Genomic DNA, 10,556 nt, shown 5'->3' on the forward strand with positions numbered 1-10,556 from the left:
GGTGAAATGGACAAATTTCTAGTAAATTGTAATCTCCAAAACTCAATGAAGAAGAAGCAGAAAGCCTGAAAAGATCAATAACAGCTGATGAAATTGAAGTGGTAATCAAAAAGCTCCTGATGCACAAAAGCCCTGGACTAGACAGTTTCACAGGAGAATTTTACAAGGCATTTCAGGATGAGCTAACCCCTATCCTTCACAGATTATCCAAAAACATCCAAGAGGAGGGAAGACTCCGAAACTCTTTTTATGAAGCCAGAATCATCCTAATTCCAAAACCAGATAAAGACACAACAAAGAAAGAAAACTTCAGGCCAATATCATTGGTGAACATATATGCTAAAATCCTCAACAAAATATTGGCAAACCGCATCCAGCAATACATTAAAAAGATCATACACCATTATAAAGTGGGATTCATCCCAGGGATGCAAGGATAGTATAATATCCACAAATCAATAAATGTAATACATCATATAAATAAAACGAAAGGCAAAAATCACATGATCATATCAATAGATGCAGGAAAAGCATTTGATAAGGTACAACATGCATTTATGATAAAAGCACTTAGCAAAGAGGGAATAGAGGGAGCATTCCTCAACATAATAAAGGCGATAGACGAGAGACCTGTGGCCAACATCATACTCAATGGGCAAAAACTTCGAACTTTCCCACTAAGATCAGGAACAATACATGGGTGTCCACTTCCACCATTTCATTTCAACATAGAATTGTAAGTTTTCTCCAAAGCAATCAGACAAGAAAAAGAAATAAAAGGCATCCAAATTGGAAAGGAGGAAACAAAACTGTCATTGTTTGCAGATGACATGATAGTGTACATAGAAAAGCCTATAGACTCCACCCAAAAACTGCTCAACCTAATAAGTGAATTTGGCAAAACAACAGAATACAAAGTCAATATTCAGAAATCAAAGGTATTTTTGTACACCAACAATGAAATATCAGAAACAGGAATGAGGAAAAGAATCCCATTTGATATAGCAACAAGAAAATAAAGAACCTAGGAATAAACCTAACCAAAGAGGTAAAGGACCTGTACTCAGAACACTATACACAACACTGAAGAAAGAAATTAAGGAAGACACAAACAAATGGAAGCATGTACCATGCTAATGGATTAGAAGAATTAACATCATCAAAATGGTCATACTATCCAAAGCAATTTACAAATTCAATGCAATCACTATTAAAGCACCAATGACATATTTCACAGATCTAGAACAAATGTTTCAGAAATTTATATGGAATCATAAATGACCCTGAATAGCTACAGCAATTTTGAGAAAGAAGAACAAAGTAGGAGGGATCACAATACCTGACTCCAAACTGTATAAAAAGGCCACTGTAATCAAAACGGCCTGGTACTCGCATAAGAACAGACACATAGACCAAGGGAACAGAACAGAGAGCCCAGAAATAAACCCTAGTCTCTATGGTCAATTAATATTTGGCAGGGGGAAGGGGAGCATAAAATGGAGTAAAAATAGCCTCTTCAACAAATGGTGTTGGGAGATCTGGACAGCTACTTGCAAAAAAAATGAAACGTGATCACCAACTTACACAAAAATAAATTCAAGGTGGATAAAAGACTTAAATATAAGTTGTAACACCATAAAAGTCCTAAAGGAAAACATTCGCAGGAAAATCTCAGACATTCCACACAGCAACATCTTCACTGATATGTCCCCTAAAGCGAGGGACATAACGGAAACAATAAACAAATGGGACTTCATCAAATTAAAAATCTTCTGCATGGCTAAAGAAAACAGCGTTAAAATGAAAAGAGAATCATCTATATCAGAAAACATATTTGCCAATGATACCTCGAACAAGGGCTTGACCTTCAAAATATACAAAGAAGTCACACAACTCCAGTCCAGGAAGACAAAAAGCCCAATTAAAAAATGCACAAAAGACTTGAGCAGACATTTTACTAAGGAGGACATACAGAGGGCCCAGAGGCATATGAAAAGATGCTCAGCATCACTAGCCACCAGAGAGATGCAAATTAAAACCATAATGAGATACCATTTCACACCAGTCACAATGACCATCATAAACAAACCAACAAACAAGTGTTGGAGAAGATGTGGAGAAAAGGGAACCCTGGTGCACTGTTAGTGGTAATGCAGGCTGGTGCAGCCACTGTGGAAAACAATATGGAATTTCCTCACAAAACTGAAAATAGAACTGCCTTTTGACGCAGCAATTCCACTGCTAGGATTATACCCTAAGAACCCTGAAACAGCAATCCAAAAGAATCTATGTACCCTAATGTCCATAGTGAACAATTTACAATAGTCAAGTGCTGGGAGGAACCTAAGTGCCCATCAGTAAGTGAGTGAATCAAAAAACTATGGTACATTTACACAATGGAATTCTATGCAGCAGAGAGAAAGAAGGAGCTTCTGCCTTTTGTGACAGCATGGATGGAACTGGAGAGCATTATACTAAGCGAAATAAAACCAGGCAGCAAGGGTCAAATACCATATGATCTCACCTTTAACTGGAACATAATCAACAGAAGAAAAAAGCAAGCAAAATATAACCAGAGACATTGAAATTAAGAACAACTTGACAGTAACCAGAGGGGAAGTGGAGGAGATAATGGGGGGAAGGGTATTCAGGAACTACTATAAAGACACCTGGACAAAACCACGAGGGAGGGCGGATGCAAGAGAGAAAGGGGGATTTGACTGGGGTTGGGGAGGGCAGTGGGAGGGAAATGCAGACAACTGTAATTGAACAACAATAAAATAATTTTTTAAAAAGACACATTTTTAAAAAAGACAAAAAGTATAAAGTATATACTTTATGATATTATTTATATAAAATTGTAAATAACAATTAAAATTCAAAATAGCCTGTAGTGATAGTATATGGATCAGTAGTTGTCTGAAGGATGTGGCTGTTGGGGAAGAACAAAAAGAAGGATTACAAGGTAACATAAGGAAAATTCTGAGAGTAATAAGTATGTTCATTATCATGACTATAGTAATAGTTTTATGAGTATAGTTGGGTACATATGTGCTAATGTATTTGCTTATTCTCCAATTAGCAAACCATCTCTTCTTGTTAATGTTTAGAAAGCATCTGTTCATGTTTTTTACTGTCAAATGCACCATTCCTAGTTAGCTTCATATATCCTCACACACACACACACATACACACAGCAATATTGCTATTACTCAGAAGGCCATGCCTCTTTAAGAGCCTTATTTTATTGAAATAATGCAGATACTTTCACTCCTAAAGTTCCCTAGTTCCATTTATTTAATCCTGGTTACATCCTTGATGATGCTGTTAAATCATCTATCATGCCATCCATGAATACTGACTTCCAATGACCTTATTTTTTTTAATTGACAATCATTTATTATTGAACTTAAGTAAGTCCAAAATCAGTCCATGTAGATAGGTGATAAAATAAGCTAAATTAGCAAAAAGTACTGTTTAATTTGGCAAAGGCTCACACATTCACAGAGAAACTCATTGGAAAAGTAATATTCATTCATTATCATGGCAAGGAACAACTGTAATAGCATAAACAATAAAAAAATTAAATAAAAAAGTTATATGCACAAATATATATATAAATTCAGCCTGACATGAACACAAGACTGGGTCCCTTATCAAGAAATCTGTTAGCAACACAGGTAGAGACATCTACCCCACTCTTCAATCTGCTAACTCACATATAAACATTGAACATAAATTATTTTTTAATATATATTTTATTGATTATGCTATTACAGTTGTCCCATTTCCCCCTTCACTCCCCTCCACCATGTACACCCTCTCCCACCTACTCTCCCCCACCTATAGTTAATGTCCATGTGTCATAAGTTCTTCAGCTTCTACATTTCTCATACTATTCTTACCCTCCCCTGTCAATTTACTACCTACAATCTATGCTACTTATTCTCTGTACCTTTTCCCCCTCTCTCCTCCTCCAGCTCCCCTGTTGCTAACCCTCCATGGGATCTCCATTTCTGTGGTTCTGTTCCTGTTCTAGTTGTTTGCTTAGTTTCTTTTTGTTTTGCTTTAGGTGTGGTTGTTAATCATTGTGAGTTTGCTGTCATTTTACTATACGTGTTTTTTTTTAATCTTCTTTTCTTACATAAGTCCCTTTAACATTTCATAAAATAAGGGCTTGGTGATGATGCACTCCTTTAACTTGACCTTATCTGAGAAGCACTTTATCTGCCCTTCCATTCTAAATGAAAGCTTTTCTGGATAGAGTAATCTGGGATATAGGTCCTTGTCTTTCATGACTTGGAATACTTCTTTCCAGCCCCTCCTTGCCTGTAAGGTCTCTTTTGAGAAATCGGCTGACAGTCTGATGGGAACTCCTTTGTAGGTTGCTGTCCCCATATCTCTTGCTGCTTCTAGGATTCTCTCCTTCATTTTTACCTTGGCTAATGTCATTATGATGTGCCTTGGTGTGTTTCTTCTTGGGTCCAACTTCTTTGGGACTCTCTGAGCTTCCTGGACTTCCTGGAAGTGTATTTCCTTTGCCAGAATGGGGAAGTTCTCCTTTATTATTTGTTCAAATACATTTTCAATCTGTTGCTCTTCCTCTTCCCCTTCTGGTACCCCTATAATTCAGATGCTGTAATGTTTCAAGATTTCCTGGAGGTTCCTAAGCTTTTCCTCATTATTTTGGATTCTTATTTCTCCATTCTTTCCTGTTTGGTTGTTTTTCTCTTACTTCTGGTCCACTCTATTGTTTTGAGTCCCAGTTTCCTTCCCATAACTGTTGGTTCCCTGTGCATTTTCCTTCATTTCTTTTATGGTAACCTGCATTTTTTTTCATCTAATTTGCAACCAAAATCAACCAATTCTGTGAGCTTCCTGATCACCAGTGTTTTGAACTGTGCATCTGATAGGTTAACTATCTCTTGGTTGCTCAAAAGGATGAGTTCTGGGGCACTGATTTGTGCTTCTGTTTGAGCCTTCTCTCTCTCTCTCTCTCTCTCTCTCTCTCTCTCTCTCTCTCTCTCTCTCTCTCTCTCTCTCTCTCTCTTTTTTGGTCTGGTCGCTCCTGTTAGGGTGAGGGGCGGAGCCTTAGGTGTTCACCAGGGCTGGGCACCCCAGTTGCTAGATTGTGACGTTGTATGTGAGGGTGGGGTTGAGAGGGAACAATGGCAGTAGTTCCCTTCTCCTGAGACCTCAGTCCCTTCCCTGGGATTCTTGGTTGTAGGCTCTGCCCTGCTCCACAATCGCCGCCTGACTGGGTCTGCCAGCTGCCGCTTGCGTACTCAGGGTTCACCCGCTGCAATCTTGCATGCCCTAGATGCCTTACACACTCCCAGTTGCCTTATGTGCCTAATTCTCCCTGTTCTCCACACTGTGACCCCGCGCCCAGCTGCTTGTCTCTGCCCCTCCTACCGGTCTAGAGGAATGGGTCTATTTCAACTTCTTGGCTGTCCGACTTCCATTCAGATAAATTTTCTGTCAGTTCTGGGTGTTATTCTGCCTCTAAATTGTTGTTGTTCCCATCTTGGTTGTGCGTGGAGGTACAGTGCATCCACCTATGCCTCCATCTTGCCGGAAGTTGAACATGAATTCTTCATTGTAAAAGTCTATCAAATATTACTTCTCTCTTACAAGCAACAAAATTAGCTAAGATCTGAAATTTAGGTTAAGGTAGTATAATTTCCTGCTTTTAATCTGTACCTATTTTAGATCTGGTAGTATTTTCCCCATATAGTCAGACAGACTCATAGGAAATTTTCAAGCATCAAATTTAAAAAGTTGTTAACTCGTGGATTTTATGACCAATTAATTCTTCAAATATTTAGACTTCACAGCTTCTAATGACACTAAATTTAATGCCCATTTGGTCAAGTATGTCAATCAACTTGTTCTGGAGAATGCTGCTCCAAATGTGAAGACCACACCTACATTAGGAACATCAGAGGTATTATTTAGAAGAGTCATGGCTGCCTGGATCATGGCTATGGAGGTAGCCACATCCCCAGACTCTGATGCTTTCACCTGAGGATATTGAGTTTACCTGACCAAAGAATGTCATTATAAATGATGAGGTATCAATCTGTTTTTGTGTTGGGCCTTGTTTTGAAAAATAACCAAAGGAGAGGAAACATGTGAATTTTATGAGAAGTTGTCTTCCAATGCCAAAACTCACAAAGAATAAAAAAAATCCAGCAAATATCAGCTTAATAACAGAAGTGATACCTCCCATAGTTACATAAGCAGCATACTGAGCAGATGATTGCTCTAAATTTTCATGCAAGTAATGCTGAATTCACTTCACAATGGCCAGCTATCCTAAGAAAGGAATGGAATAACTATTAAGTTCTCTGCAGTAAGAAATTGGCCACCTTCTTTTTAATTTTGGACCAAAAATTGGGACATTTCAAATTTGACTCTTTTCACAGTTTTTTTCAAATTACTCTTATCTCCAAATCTATAAACTGCTGACTTCCAGGTACCATCATAAATGCACAACCCCTCAGGTCCTAAATGCATATAGTCAGGAAATTTCCCACCACAATCATAATACCATTCATTTTATTTCTGGTATATTAATCCCAGATCTGCCAGAATGGAGTCAAATCTACTGCTTCTAATGATATAAACCCCTTTTTCTTCAGATTTCTCATGATACTTCCATTACATTAGTTCCAGAAACCAGGGTTCTCCAGAGATGTCAATACAATTAGGCCCATTTTCAATACATGTTTTTACTATAGGTTTTTACTATAGGTTCTCCATAAAATTTTTATGCTCCTACACAATTGAAGACAACTGTTGCCTAGTAGGCCATTTTATCAAGTGATGCTGGACTAATGATATAAAAAATTCTTATTCCAAATTCAAATGATATTGTCAGTCTTCCCAACTTTGGAGCAGCCATCTCCAGCAGTCGCTGCAGCTTCTTGTGGGAATGGCCCACTATGGCCCAGGGCAGGCAGGTACTCCTTTCCAGATCCACCAGCTCCTGGGCTACTTCCTCAGTCATGAACTGACTGGTAAAGCCAGAGGCACTGAACACCACCAGGTAGAATGGCCTCTGCTTGGTAGCCATGATAGGCCCACTGCAATAGTTTCTTATAAGTCATTATTGTGTTCTGCTGATGATGACCAAAAATTCAAATTTTAACCAGAGTGCACAGGAAAATGTGAGATAATTCATTTTCTGGGCATGCTAAATTTATTATTTGGTATTTTATAGCATAAAAATAGAACATCTTTTTCCAATCATTTCATCTCTTGAACTCTTTAGGCCAAGATCACTGCATTCCTAAGTTGGGATCCCCATCAATGTTGACCACATACCTGCCTTTCATACTCTAACTCCAAAGGGGAAATAGTCAAGAGGCCAAAGAGTAGAGAGAAAAGAGTCATCTCATTTGCACAAGTAATTTGTGTCCGTCATTCTGAAATGACTTAAAACCAGCTGGGAGAGCACAACATCACCACATGAAAAACACCAATAAAGGACATTGACAAACAGGGCTTACTGTATTGTATTGCAAAGCAATAGTCTTGAAAGTCTCCAGTAGAGATAGGCACGTCTAACCCCAGGGATTACCAGACACTTGCCATAAAGTCTACAGAGGGCATAGAGTGACTAGGCAGGGATGAGGAGGAACACAGTGTAAAGGACCTCTGTCACCAACCACCCTTCTTCCCTTGGCTGCAGTTGATCAGAGGCAGCACAAGTTAGAATGTACCTGGTGACACACAGACCTTCACACACAGGTCAAGCATGTCAGCCAGAAGTAGGCTGTAGCTAGTTCAGAATCCTGAATTTATTTTGTTTTTAACATGAGTGAGAGTCACCAAAACCAGAATATTGACATCATTTTTGTGGCCCAATCTCACACAGCCCCATAAAAAAATACCATGGTAGTGAGTAGTGGTAATTAACTTCCCAGAAAACTCTTCTGGAATGTGAGCCTGACCTCTGAGTCCTGGATAATCCCATAGATGCAAAGTTGAGCTGAGCTACTCCTTGGGGTATGACTCCTCTATTAGGTATGAGTCCACATACCTAATAGAAGGTTTGCAAGTGCCCCAAAAGGAAGAAACAAGGACTGGGACCATGATGAGTCCTGGTCCAAGTTCAGAGAACACCACCAAGATAGCTCCACCAGTTATGGTCCAGCAAGTCCCAGGCACAGGGTGGAGACTTAGAAAATTTCCAGGCACGCAATTCCAACAACTGGGACCCACAAAGAACTAGGCCCAGGCTCAGGGTCCCTGTTTGTCCTCACTGGTCACAGTCAGCCAAGAGGGACACAGACAATTTCAAAGAAAGCACTTCTCTGAGACACAGGATCTTGAACAGGGGTGTCACTCCCCAGAAAACATGGAGAAAGTGCCTCCCTCCCTACCTGAATGAGGTTGACACAGAGCAGAGCTCCCTAGGCAATTTTCAATGAGGATCTAATGTGAGACAGAAACAAATGCTATTGTCTTATTCCACTGAGAGCCAGGGTTGTTACCACAGCAACTTAGCCTATTCTGATAGATACACAGGATGACAGAGCTGTCACCAGGCACAGACTTGTCAGTTCAGACTAAAGCATAATAATTGAACAGAAAGGTGTGTTGAGGAGTCTCAGTACCAATATGCCTTCTGGTATGATCTGGTATGATTTTTAAATATTTTTAATTGATAATGTTTTGGTAAGCTTAACCCAGATTCTTACATTTTACTTGACAGGACCATGAGATGGTGAAGTTCTTTCATTAGAACATTAATTGCACCCCCACTGAAATGTTCTGCTTTGTCTTAACCCTGGACATTGGCCATGTGAACCTAAAGCAGAAAAGTGATACTAGTCCGATTATTCTGACCATATTCCTGTGGCTGCTCAGTCTTACCCACACTGCAACCATGCCACATGCCCCTGCAGGCTCTGGAGTCTCCCACAGAGCCTCTCCCACTGACTTCCCAGGTCCTTTATGAAATCTTGAAAACACAGAAACTGAATAATGAACCAAAAACCCCATTCACCTGACCTCCTCCTGGAGGCCTTCATCTGTTAGAAGTAATAATGCCTTTTCTTAACATATTAACCAGCCTTCACATTCATTTAAATATAGCTTTGATAAAATAATAAAATATTTGAAGAAAAGAGGAAATGTAACCTCATTCCTTCCTGGACACCCTTTCCCCTCCAGTTAACAAATGGGCCCATAAATTGTGCCGGTAACCAGCAGGAGGCCTCCAGCTCCCATCATGTTTGCTACTGACACCTTCATGGTTTAAGACCTCAGTGGGCCCTTGAAAACAAGCAACACTCCCTCCTATGACATGGGACAGGCTGCAGAAGTTTCTGCTAAGGTTGAAAATTTCTGGGGTACACTCTCCCTGGGGGTATACACTATAGCTATTTTTCCCAAGGTCTTGCTCCCTCTACTCAGGGGTCCCCAGTCTCTGGGCTGAGGACCAGTACCAGTCCAGGACTGTTAGGAACTAGGCCTCACAGCATGAGGTGATCTTGAATATAATGCACTTGAATCATCCTGAAACCATCCCCTACCCCATATCAGTTCATGGAAAAGTTGTCTTTCGTGAAACTGGTCCCTGGCACCAAAAATGTTAGGGACTGCTGCAGAGCTGCCACTAGGTGGTGGGTGGCCTATCCTCACCAGGCTTTCCATGCCTGTCTTGACCTCTGATCTATTCCTTGGGGAGTAGAGTACCACTCTCTCTCTCTCTCCTCTTTTTGCCCTTAAAAACCTTTAACAAAATTTGTTCAATGTTTTAGGCTTTGGGAAAATCAAATCCTAAAAGACCATGTTTTAAAAGTCACTTCTGTTTGGGCCCTGTAACACACCATCTACCCCACTCCTTACGTTGGCCCACTGAGTCAGGGACATACCAGTCTGTCAGCTTTCATGGGCTGGTATAGAAATGTGGAGGAATACAGAGAGAAACCTTGAAATTAATACCCCTCTAAAGAGCAGAGTAAAAAAGGATAGAAATGCCTCAGATGAGTAAACATAAAATAGGCACATACATATGCAACTTAGAAACCCATATAAACAAGCATCACAGACTAAAAAACTGATCATCTGAACCTGCAATTTTCAAGAATAAAAAAATGTGAAAAAAATAAAAATTTAAACATTTTTTAAAAAGAAATTAAAAACTAAAAAAAAAAAGTCCAAGAAGAATTCCTTAAACAATTTTTCATGAATCTAAGTGCTCAGCAGATGTTCTGGTGGATTCAGAGACCTCAACAGGTACATCTGATAAGAGATTCTAGAAGCTAACTGTCCCTTTGTCTAATGCAGTTACTTCCCTGGATCAAATCCCATTTGAGGCTATAAAATGCAGAGGCAACAATGTAAAATGTGCCTGCAAAGTGAAGTGAAAAGGGTTTATTCAGGGACTTCTGAGCCCAATTGTCTGTAATGGAGCCTTTGCTTCTGCCTCTCCCTGGCCTCAGCTGTTACTGGAACATCACTACCTCAGATGTGCTCTCTCTGTACTTTGGTCTATCAACAGTTATACCTGTGTTCGTTTCAAGTCCAGCACTTGTGGGCTT

The 10,556-nt window shown here is 39.8% G+C and overlaps 1 pseudogene; it reads right to left on the reverse strand.

Annotated features, from left to right (window-relative positions):
- Positions 1-5,824: 5,824 nt before the first annotated feature.
- LOC123821089 lies at positions 5,825-7,078 on the reverse strand (annotated as a pseudogene).
- Positions 7,079-10,556: the final 3,478 nt, after the last annotated feature.

This window comes from Phyllostomus hastatus, unplaced genomic scaffold (assembly GCF_019186645.2).
Source record: "Phyllostomus hastatus isolate PE091 unplaced genomic scaffold, TTU_PhHast_1.1 phas_contig_38, whole genome shotgun sequence".
Taxonomy (NCBI): Eukaryota; Metazoa; Chordata; class Mammalia; order Chiroptera; family Phyllostomidae; genus Phyllostomus; species Phyllostomus hastatus.